We start from the raw sequence: 13,430 nt of genomic DNA, 5'->3' as shown, positions 1-13,430 counted from the left end.
TTTACTACGCGATCTACTTGCAGCGGACTTAAACGTACCGCTTTTTGAGTATGTAAACCGTCCAAATACATCAGAGGTTGTTTTTGATAAAATGGCCGAGGAGCTCCGAATGTCGTTAAAGCCTTTAAAAAGTGTGGGTTTTTTACATGTAATTTTTGACACGCTTTTTCAGTCAGACAGCTTTAACCGACAGATACAATCAATAAAACAAAGTTTTCACTTATTATTAAGTTATTAATCAAATTACCGTATAAATGTACTAGATCTTTTTAGCTGGGTATTGTCAAACCAAACTGAAAAAAATGTGTCATTATTTCAGTCACAGTTTTCTTGCGTGCCACTTTTATATTGCCAGTATTACGCAAAATCTTAACATTGTCAGTATGTAATTTTTGTTGACTTTTTTAGTGTACATCTTGTTTTACATTTCTAATGTTTTCATGTTAATAAACTTAATAAGATTATTGCTATCTTTGTTGTGTAATGAAATATTATGTTGACATTATGTCATTAGTACTTCTCAACATAGTTGTTTGTCTAGATAACCAATGAAAGGATAGTAATGCAATAGGTGAACACTCAATATCAAATATTTAAGGTAATTGGAATCAATATATTATAACATGTAATAACAAAAGTAACGGTTTACCCCAAATTAATTGTTTAGGTAGGGCATATAGAGCCCATAAATACCATGTGGGGCCCATATCAAGCCCTGTTAAAAAAACCATGTGGGGCCCATATGTGTCCTATATCGAGCCCAGTTCCAAAACCCATGTGGGGCCCATATGGGTCCCACATTCAGCCCATATGGGTTGCCCACATGGAGCCCTGTTGCAAAACCTATGTGGGGCCCAGATGGGTAGCCCACATGGGACCCATCTGGGTGCCATATTTTTTGTTGGCTGGGATTTAGTAAGGAGTCAAAACCAATTTAGTTCAACAATAATTTACAATTGATAGGTAAAAACTCACCAGTTTGCCATTCTGGTCATTTTAATGACCTACACAATGAAAGCTTCATCCATTATCGTCTGCAGAACTGTACTTCCGGTTTAATTCAAAATGGTGGATTATTGTTGTCATTCAGCTGTGTTTGCAATTTTTTTCAGTGTTAAAGACAACATATGGATTTTGAATTACACTGGAGGATAGAAATCGTAGCTTTTAATTATCTTACCAGCTATCAGCCAATGTGTTACATTTTCACGCTGTGTAATAGTGGAGATTAAAAACTACTGTTTGGAACATTGCCGTCACCGCAAACCAAGACTTAAGACATTTGCTTAAACAAAACGTAAGTCAATTTTGAAGTTTAAAAATCATATAAACGACTATGAATGCCTATCAATTATGTACAGCATGGTCACTAAAACAGAAGTTGTATGGGAAAACTATTTCTTAAGAATCTTAACCAATAATTTTTTTTTATTTCAGAACCAGTTGTTTGGGTTTATGAGAAAATCTTCTTTTGTTTTTCAACACTTTGTTAAGAATATTCCTTCAGCCACAAATCACAGATCATCTGTATACAAAGTTGATGAACAAGAAAGGTAAAAACATGCCACATTCCCCTCTCAATCCCTGGTGTACCCCGGCCCGGGGGTGGAGGAGGGGGGCGTTGTTACAATTGTCTGACTGGTGCATTAACAACTAGAAAAGCTAATTTTAAATGCAAACTTGAATCTTACGTTGCAGTTTTGCTTAACTTTAATGAAATGTTCAGGAACTTTCAAAGTTCATGAACTTATTCAAAAGTTCATCAACTTCAAATGTGGTTCATGAACTTTCAGTTAACTGGTCAAAAGTTCATGAACTAATAAATTATCACAATAACAGTTCATGAACTTCAATACTTGGTTCATAAACTTCACAAAAAATAATTCAAAATTCATTAACTTATTTGGAAGTTCATGAACTTTTAGTTTAGTTCATGAACTTCATGAACCTTTATCGCAGGGGCTGAGGACTTTTACTTTCTTATTTGGACTGAAAGTCGTTATATAGATGTAGAGTTAACATTAAATAGTTTCAATTTACTTAATTTTGACTGCTAAAATAATAAAGGGTTTAGTTAAAAAATGATGCTTTGAGAATGTTTTGTTTTATAGATTCATTTGTTTTTTCTTCTTATATAATAATAATATTTAACCTTTTTTTCTGCTAGAAATGCTCTAAAACCATTTATAGAATATATATTTTTTTTACTTAACAAAGGCTAATTATTATCCTTAAACTGCTGGAACATGGTACCTTTTTTGTTGCATATGATTATAGTATCTTATGCAATAGATGAAAGCTAGTCGGTGTAAATTATGTATTTCCACGCGGGCTGTATATTTTGTTCTCTGTTTTGTTCTTACATGCAATGTATGTTTACTGTATGCAATGGGACAACTGTATTTAGTTGACATTATATTTAGATGCAGTTACAAATACTATGGATATTTTTATAGTTATTAAGACATTACATGTTATACTTATGTATAATTTATAAATGTGTTCTTATCCACCTTAGCCCGCGAAGAAATTTGCCTATCATACGTTTTATTTTTACTTTATTCCCATTTTTCTGTTTTCCTAGATTTTCTACCACCCTTGACTTCCGGTTTCAGAGTAAGGTTTTATAACGGCTCATTTTCATGGTCGGCCCAGTTGTCTATCCTAAATTATGATCGGACCTGCTTGAGGCCATCAGAATTATTAATGTCGTTCATCTTTGTCGTGATATTTTTTTTTACTTTTATGTTATAAAAGGAATGGCAATATTACTATATTATAGTATATTCCATACTTGTTTAGGAGTCTATCATGAACTATTTTAATGCAACGTTTATAAATATGTTGAAACTGTTGTCTATCACAGATTATTTAGCTTGACGAAATAGGCTATTGAGCAAACAGATTTTAGGCTTAAAAGTATCACGTTTATGAAACTGTTGTCCGCATCTCAATAATATGTACCTTTTAATACGAAGTTGTTAGTGTCTATCAAAGAAATATTTTAATTGATATTTATGTATGTCATACAAAAATAACCCTATTATATACCATTTCTTTTATGGACATTTGAAGGTCCATATTAACAAAATCAATTGATATATTTTAATTTTTGCATCAAATATGTTCTTTGATAATATAAAGAAAAGAACATTGATCAAACAAGTGTAAGTGAGAAAGAAATAGAATTGGCTTCAATTGCCAATCAATAATTTCTGCTCACAGTCTGCAGTCTATCACAGATCAATGAGCAATTGCAATGACCAACAGTTAACAAAAACGCTTCCGTGGGAGGGGGGATGGCACACCCGGCACATGCCCCATCACTAAAGTCTTCAAAGTTTGCATTCTATCTCAAAGGAGTGGAAATTAATAAACTACACCTTTCAAATGCCATCATGTGCAGGCGATGTGAACTCAAAAAAACAACAAATTCAAACAGCGCAACTTCCTTTAATTATGTCCTCTTGATGTTTCTTCATCCGTATATAAACAACAGTTTCCACGTCTTCCAACAATTTCCAATACTGGTGAAAATGTATCCATCATCCGTGCGATATTTGTTGAAAACAAGAAAAGCATACATGCCATAAAACTGAGAAAAAAGTTATTTTCTCCAGTCTTGTAGCAGAACGCAATCCTTGAACATGTGCAAGATATGCCATGAAGTCAATATCACCACTACTTGAAGGCCACCGATGTGTTATGTTCACTTGTATGTCTTTCTGATTTCTTCACAAATTGCTTACGTCTAGCGGACCCTTGGGGGGAGGGGTACGCCCCTTAGGTATGTCCTCTCTTGGGGAGAGGAGTACGCCCCTTAGGTATGCCCTTTCTTGGGGAGCGGAGTACACCCCTTAGGTATGCCCTCTCTAACGTCTATTCCTGAACTCTCCCCTGCTTTTAAGATAAACTTTCATAACCAGTATCACTTATTACCTTATTATTATAATAAAATTCATTAAACTTATCTTGAAGCCATATGATGGCAGATAAACAATGGTTAAAGTTAAATGAACAGTAATGTTCATTTCTATTTTTTTATTGATAAGATTAATCCCAGTATGAAAGATTCATTTTATATTAGAAAATAAATAAAATATATATGTTTAGGAAAGACAATTAAGAAAACCATGTTTTATGATAGACAATATTTTTTATGTAAATGATAAATAAGAAAAAATATTCTTATTGTCTATCATGAAATATATATTTATTATTGTCTATCATGAAAAATATTTCTTACTGTCTATCAAGAATTGTTTTTATTATTGCCTATCATGAAATATTTTTCTAACTGTCTGTCATAAATATTATCATATTTTATGATAGACAATAAGAATTTTTTTTTTAATATTTCTTATTGTCTATCATAAAAAATATTTCTTACTGTCTATCATGACTTATTTTTATTATTGTCTATCATGAAATATTTTTCTGTCTATCATAAATTTTAATACATATGTTTAAATTAAAATATTTCTTATTGTCTATCATGAATTTTTTTTTTACTGTCTATCAGGAATTATTTTCATTATTATCTATCATGAAATATTTTTCTTACTGTCTTATCATAAATTTTAATGAATATATTTTATGATAGACAATACGAAAACAAATTATACATAATTACAGTAAAGCAAAAACCATGATTGACTGTAAGAAACTTACTACTTGTGTTTTCATGTAATTATAGGACAAATAAGAAAAATATAAATAATTCTTATTGTCTATCATAAATTTAAAAAAACAACAACATATTTTACGATAGATAATAAGAAAAAATCTGGATAAACACTAAAACAGCTAATGTTCAACATTTCAAGAATAATATTTTACGATAGACAATAGGAACTGCGTTGATCATGAATGATAGAAAATATGACAAATAAGACCACTTTTTTATGCTTCAACTATAAAATGTTCAGAATTTGTTTTCAAGATAGACACCAAAAATGTGTTTCTCCTTTGTTGACTTTCGTCTATAAACTCGAAGTTAGAGCAATATTAAAACCATTGCCAAGATTTCCAAATCCTTTAGGCGAAGACCATGACAAAAAACGAGTTGTCGTTTCAATTTCATGTGTTCGAATCGCATCCAGAGCCTCCAATAAACTTTTTTGCATGGTCGCCGCCATGTTGTATCACCTAAAACGACCAATTTACGGTAGTCGAACTACTTTACATTACTTTACAGTATATTAATAATTGTGATGCCCAATAAGAGGTCGTATAATAATCTGAGATAGACAATAGCATCGACGCATTTTCATTCGTAAACACTAATGATCATAACATTATTCGCTCAAAGATCATAATGTTTATAAACTGTTGTCTGCAGCTTGAACTCTTGGAAAAGGAGGTTACAAACGACGTTCATGGCTGCTTACAGTGTTGACAAAGTTGCGGAAAATCAACTCCAACATTCAGGCATACGGAGATCAAGCATGCTTGCTTTTGCTAATGTTTTAGCCAACCATATGGTGATTTCACTGAAAGATTAGTTCTGGACGATGAAAAATAGCCTGTACAGTGGTTGAAGAATGTCAAGTTCATGTTTGAGCTCACCATTTATAATTATTTTGTTGTGACAGACTATCATTGAGTGATGTTAAAAAGACTAATGCTTTAGATAACCATATACGTTTTAACAGCATTTAAAAGCCCAAATTTATGATAACTGCCACTCGGAAGAAAATTATTATCACTTAATTGTGATGAGAGTGGGTTTGTTTGCTTGTCTGTATAGGAAGTGTTTTAAAGTACTATGGGAAGGATCTATGCATTATTTGATCAGTCAGTTGTAACCACGATCCCCCCAGGTCTGGGGATAGTTGGGAAATTGGCTGTGTTTTAACCTTCAAGGTAGCTCCGCAGTGCCAAGTGAATGTGTTATGCACCAGTCAGTTGTATCCACAGCCCCTGCGGTATACTGGAAATGGGCCGTGTTTTTACTTCTATGTGGCCCCGCAGTGCAGGAGGAATGCAGTGGTTTGGTCTGCGCAAAAAAAGGTGGAATTTGACCTATCCTAGGGTCTCTGGGGTGCGGGGCGGGGGCATTTGGCGGGGATTTCACTGAAGCTAAAGATAATAAAAGATAGTTTATATTGAAAGCAACACTATATAATCAACATGTTTATACAAAATATGTATAGGGCAGATTTCACGTTTTGGTGACCAAAAAGTTCCCGGCGAATATTGATTTTTAAAATTTATTGCAGATTTGTGATTTCAACAAAATCTTTTACAGCAATTTCTTATCTATCATATTTTAGAACATTTGCAATGATTTATTCATGCATTTTTATAAAAAAAAGAATTTTGTATCACCATACCATTTGTGCTAGTGTTACAATATTGCCGGTAAAAACTTGTTTTTTTTTAATTTTTTGATCCAAAGAAGTATTTTGTCTTGCACTAAATGGTTCATTTATCTATAAAACAGATTGTACAGACAAAAAATAAAGATTGTTTCGTTTTTCTCAAATAAATTTTTTGAAACAAACCCAAATTGGACAACAAGACAGAAAATGTTTTCTGCAAACATAGGTTTTCTTTTTATATCAGATCAGATAAGCTATAAACATAAATGTTTTGTTGTGGTGATATAAATGTCTCTAGTATGGTGCAATTATCATTACCTTTGATATTAAACATATATATTATGAATTGCTAATTGCGAGTATGTGCTAGTGTTATCACAAGACAGAATGAGTAACATTAGCAGTATGTCACATTAGCAGTTGGACTGAATGTTTCACGACAAAATAAAATACAGACCTACCACAGACTGTTTGAGCTTGATACAGTATAAAACAAACTATATAAATGATTGATAAACACAGTCAATTAATAATCACAAAAAAATCATAATAATCATACAAGATTTGACGAAGTTGCAGTGTGACAGACGTACACATTTTATGAGCTTCTACAGTTGAAAATAGTTTCTTTGACTCTTCATTTAGTTTAAATGTTGTTATAATGTTTTACTCATTTGAGATTTTAATAACCTGTTGTTACAATATAATTCTATTGCTTCTCATATAGTTCCTACTAGTTTTGTTCATGTTGATTTATAAATACACTGTTGACCTAAGTTTATATGGTGTCAGACTGAATGACGAATCCTGGAAACACTGTTCCCGCAGCAGTTTGATTAAACAATCTCGTAAAAAAATATACCAATCTGGATAGAATAACTTCCAATACGAAACCCCACAAAAGAACTAAAGATCAGACTGTTGTGTGTCGTAAAGGCCTAGCTTAAGCCTTTTAAAAGTGACCCTCCCCCTTTTAAGGCCTAATTTAAGGAATATTTGGCATGATAATCCCCTGCTGTGCATCTCCTTCTAATCACACTGGTTTGACAGTAGGGGCCAATTTCCTGTGTTTACCGGTAGGTTTATCGGCTCATGGCCATTAAGGGTCCATTTCTATCTTAAAATATCCCATACTGCTCAGCAGGATACTCAGATCGGAGATCTGATAAGACAATTAGGCAATTATGCACCAATCAATTGTAACCACGGCCCCCCAGGTCCGGGGGTATACTGGGGATAGCCAGGGAAAAGGGACGTGTTTTTACTTTCCAGGTGGCCCCGCATGGCCGTGTGAGTGCGGTGGTTTTGTCTTAGTGCCAAATTTAGCGGAGATATTGACTTATATAGAGTCTCTGGGGTGCGGGGGGCATTTGGCCGGGGTTTTACCATCAGTTCGTTCCCGCAGGGCGGGGAGTTTACCCGGGGTTTACTGGACCGAAAGTCAAAGTCCCTGCTATTCCCCGGACCTGGGGGGCGGGGGGCGTGGTTACAATTGACTGGTGCATTAGATTAAGATCCATTTACAGAGGTTGTGTACAAATACACAGTGTCATAAGAGATTGATCAGAAATCTTTACCACGAACTGTATATGCCTACACAGTGACATGAACACTGATCAAAAGATCTTATCATAAAAAAGGCAAACAAACATCCAAAACTTTAAAACCTGTAACAAGAACCACCCCACCTGCAGTAACCTTGCATATAATCCAACCCGACACAGCAAAAGACAATTCTTATAAAATAATGTTTAATGTAAGTAAATTGCAACAGTCAAACAATTCAGACGATTTACACATCATCTTCTTGTCTTTAAGGGTATGGTTCTGAAAAAGAAATTAAATTATTACATACTTTCTGTTGAGATATGAGAGTGTTTTAAGTTATATATGTCTGCCTCTAACACAAGAAGTCGTGGGTTTGGTTTGATCCCCACCAGGGGTACTTTCTCATTGCCTCACAAAACTAACACAATACGTAATGTTTTCTACCAAGGGAGCAGATTTGAGAGATTAAATTCACAGAGATGTCTTCACAATCTTACAAACTAAAACAAAACACTCGAACGTAAATGCCATAAATTCAAACATTTTAAATTTTTAGCAACAGATCATTTTAGATACTACTTTTATTAACACTTCTTATTGTTTCGCTACATTCAAAAAACAGTTTTGTTTGAAATACTACAAGAATACAACGTATAAATTTATTATCTGTAAATCTATTCATCAGACTCCTTCCACATGGAACAACATTTAGATCGTCAACTTGCGCCACAATACCACTGGTCATAATGCACCAGTCAATTGTAACCACACACCCTAGGTCCAGGGGTGGGGTTCAGGGAAAATAGAAAAAGTCTTATCAGATCTCCAATCTGATAAGACCTGCTGTGCAGTTTTCAATGTTTTATTATGAAAATGGACCTAAACTAGGCCTTTTACAAATTTATCGTATTTTTTATTGTATATATATATATATATAACACTGGCATTCAGTTAATTTAATCTGGGACAGTTTGAAATTGAATAAAAAACAGTCACTAGATTGAACAGTTTTAGAAGCACAGAAACAATGTTCTTAAACTTTTATATACTCGGGGGGGGGGGGGGGGGGGGTGGGTTCAAACAGGAATCCAAAAGTAACACCAGGGGATATGTCCTATTGTCCAATAGCACACATTGTTCTGTCCAAAATGTAACACTAGCATTCAGGTGACTAAAATAAGGTAAAGATACAATATATAACTCAAGTTTGTGTCAAAAATAAGATTTGTCAAATAAGAAACACAATGAATCACAAAATGAGCATACAAATATTGACTTTCATCTCAAGCATTCTCTCTTGGTGATGTCAAACTCTGCTTCTGTCCTATGTAACATTAGGGGAAAAGTCCTTTCGTCACATTAGCAAACATATTTCTGTCCCAATTATAACATAAGATTTCAGTTTACTTAATCAAATTCAGATTAAGTATTAAACAGTTAAGCTTGTATCAAAAGCATACAATGGATCACAAAAAACAAAACATAAATATGTGTTTTATAAAAAAAGAAGGTTTCTGTCCAATGTAACATTTGCAGTTATGTCCATTTGTCACGTTATCATCTATATTTCTGTCCATTTTATAACGTTTGCATTCTTAATTCTGTCCAATAAATAACAATATCAAACACAAAAGTGGTATGAATTCAATATAAACTACGTACCTAATGAATGAATACTTACAAACGATAGTTTACAGACGACATTGTTATGTTCGAATAATTTACTCTGGGAAAGTCATCAAATTTCAACGATTTTCTTGCTTTATTAAGCGCTTGTCTTAATGCTAGCGTGACATAATGTTAATGTTACATCGAAGGACAGAATGAGCCAAACTTGGATGAAGTTTTTATCAACGGTATTCACCACTATTTTTATCATTTCAATGTCAACTGTGAACCAGTCAAATATAAAAGTAATCGCTACCCGGATGTTAACCCTCAGTCGGTGTAAATTATTCATGAATAGAAAAGGTGCTATCGTCATGCTAAAATGGGACAGAATCGATTTTGCGTAACATTAACACATTTTTAGACCTAAAAAACTTTATGATCGGGAATGACCAATTTCTTGTTACATGCAATACTGTTTTTATCTGACACGTAGTCTTTGTTTTCAGTGATTTAATAAAGGTGTGTTTAGGCTTAAAACAGTTAGCAGTGGATCATGTCTGCTAATGTTACACAACAATTGGAGGACAGATTACCGTAACGTTATCACCATGCGCAATTACCGAAAATTTAAGTATATTACGAACGAAATGCAATCATTTTAGATATATTATTGTTTTAATTAACATTTCTTGCAAACATGATTCAACAGACAAGAATAAAATACTTACCAGATGTTACTGAAAAGCATCCTCAAAAAAGTGGTATATTTGTACCAGGAAGATTTTCTGTCTTTTTTGTCCTAAATATCGGCATATTTTTACATTTTTTTACCTTATTTAACACAATATTTTCATTATTTTAATACAAATCACTTCTATTAGGTGTTCTTATTGGGTTGGGAAAGGCAATTGCTGTATATATGACGTTGACATGCAATAGCAATAAATGAAAGCAAATGGGCCAAATAATTGCCTTTTTTGTGAAATCTGCCATAGACATCGAAATAACTTACTCCCGTGATAATATAAAGGTAAAGGATGTTGTTGGTTAAAAGTTTTAAATAAACAAATGTAAATGTTACAGATGGGGTCAAGTGCAAACATGCTGATTGATTTCAATTTTATTATTAGTCCTCAAATATTGGCAAATGGTAAATATAGACTTCTATGAAATCATATACAAAGTTATAAATGACATTGCCTTGCAAATGCTGCTGGACTATCTGAGCCCATGGATGAAAGGGTCTTTGCAAAAATTAATAAGCTATTCTAAGAAGGTATAATGCACCAGTCGAAAGTAACCATGGCCTCCCCAGGTCCAACGGTATACCTGGGATAGCCAGGGAAATGGGCCATTTTTTATCTTCCAGGTGGCCCCGCAGTGCCAGGGTGAATGCCGTGGTTTTGTCTTCGCGCTAAACATAGTGGGGAATGGGTCTTACCTAGTGTCCCCAGGGTTCGGGGCATTTGGCAGGGATTTTACCATCAGTTCTTCCCACAGGGCGGGGATTTGCACCTAGGGTTGGCTGGACCGAAAGTCAGTCCCCGCTATTCCCCGGACCTGGGGGGCGGCGTGGTTACAATTGACTGGTGCATAACAGACATTGGGAGTGTGAAGAAACACCTAAAGGAGAATGTCAGGACACTTTGTCTGCCTGGCATAAGTGTGGCCAACAAAAGATTTTTCTGAACAGCAGAAACATTCGAAACCACCTTCTAAGGGCTAGAAAGAATATGGACCAGTCGCCTAATGATCTGTAGAATGTAGAAACATATGCTAGAGAAACTGGAAATGAAATTTGTCAACCAAAGGACAATATATCAATCATAACAAATTTACAAAGAAAATGATAGAATGGAAGTTATAAATAAAAGGTTACAGCTTTGACAGGAATTTTATGTTGATGTCGGTAGTAATCATGTTGGCAGTGAAAGTTTTCCTACCAATTATGTAATATACTATCTGCATTGATGATTCACCAGACAAGAAACTGTGAAGCTCGATGAAGTGGATGAAGAGGAAAATAACAACAAAGGAATGGAATTGAAGAATATAATTTGAATAGAAGTATTTACACTAGCTTCGTTGTTCAGATGCAAACCTATGTATGGTATCGTAATCACATATTGTAAGAGGTAAAATGTATTATTAGCCGGACTTCCCAACTTCACTCATATGAGGAGCAGGCTCAACAACAATATTTCTTTGTACACCTTCTATTCATGTTTCAAATTATTGTTTCAACTGTTTGTGATTGTATACTGTTCCCCACATTTAGAATAAGAAAAAAACAATTTTTGAATTTTATAGAAAACAATTTTGGGTAACAGTTTTTTTCTATGATCTTCTTTTCATTTGTAATTGATAATGATGCATTGGTATGCTTGATTATGCTTCATATCATTTGATATTTTTGCAGAAATATTCTGTTTTATAATGACTTGTTCTAAAACCAACAAACATACATAATATTGTATTTTCAGATAAATGTTTAACTACTGAGAAATAACAGCCATCATTTCATTTCACATACATGATACCGGTACATATTTCTCTTGAAAATCAAAACAATGAGATTTTCTGACTTTGTAAAAGTGCCGTAATTCATAGTTATTTATGCTAGATAGTTGGTATGAGTGAACCCTTTGATGAATCTGAAGAAAAAAAAATATATTTTAGGTTATTTAAGGTAAAATGGCACTAAATTTTGTAGAGGTCAAAATTCAGCACATTCCCTCCAAGTCACTGTGGTAAATTATTAGGAAAATGGATAATCCACTCAACTATATAGGCACATACCCCAGCTTTTGCTGAAAAGTTGAATATCAATAAATATTTTCAAAACATTTATTATAATGCAGATGCCACAAGTCCATGTGCACATTGTGCATTTATTAATAGATTTAAAATGAATGTACAGTTGTAGCTAGGTTAAAATAAACCTTTAAAATCAGTTCTTTTTATATCTTTGCAGGGAAGTGATGGATGGCAACACCGGTATCCGTGACGGTCATATGTATTGAAGTGTAGGCTTGTGGGCTGCAGTTCCACAGAGTGAGACACACCGGCACTATCTCCTATCCCACCGCCTAGATCTGGACTCAGTGGAGATGTTACATTGCGCTGTTAACAGTTTTAACATGATTATTCGCTACAACCTGGACAATCTGCTGTCTTTATCTTTGCAAGAGTTGGGATTTTGTCCAGCTTTGTGTACTTTCTCAGTAAAAGATTCTTACAGTTGCTGAAATAGTATCTTTACAAATGCATGAAATGTTATTTAGGAATAATGCTTTGTAGGTATATACATGTATGTATTTCACCTCAGCTCAATATAGGGATAGTAAATGTTTAGTTTCTCAGACCATTTTGTAACATTTTAGTAGGGAGCACATAATGCTATTGTTTTTACAGGATAATTGCTTTCAATTTGTATTACCAGTTTGGCTTTAGAGCTGCACTCTCACAGTTTGACACTGATATGAAATGTTAGGGGGGTTTTGTCTCAGAATACGCTCATGTTGGCATTAAAGCCTTCAATTCAGTTATCCATATAAAGGTAACTTTCAATAGAACAAATCTCAATTGTAAGAAAGAACGCCAAAATCTAAAAAAAAATAAACGTTAATAATGCTTTTTACTATAAAACATCAATTTTCTAACATAAATATGAATAACTACAGTACATTCAAATATTACCATGAAACATCAATTTTCTGACAAAAACATGAAAAACTACATTCAAATCTTATGTTAGCAGTCTTATATCTCTGTTTACCAGACATTCACTCTGTAAGAGTGCAGCTTTAAATTACTATAGAGCAAAAGCAAAATCATTTGAAGAGTCATGCTTTAAAAGAAGCACCATTTAAAGTAGCAAGTGTTACCAATGCTTTTCAGCAAAAAAAAGCATTTTTTAAACTTCTTAAATGAATAAACTCCATTATA

Source organism: Mya arenaria, chromosome 12, assembly GCF_026914265.1.
Source record: "Mya arenaria isolate MELC-2E11 chromosome 12, ASM2691426v1".
Taxonomy (NCBI): Eukaryota; Metazoa; Mollusca; class Bivalvia; order Myida; family Myidae; genus Mya; species Mya arenaria.
This window is presented reverse-complemented; position numbering follows the sequence as displayed.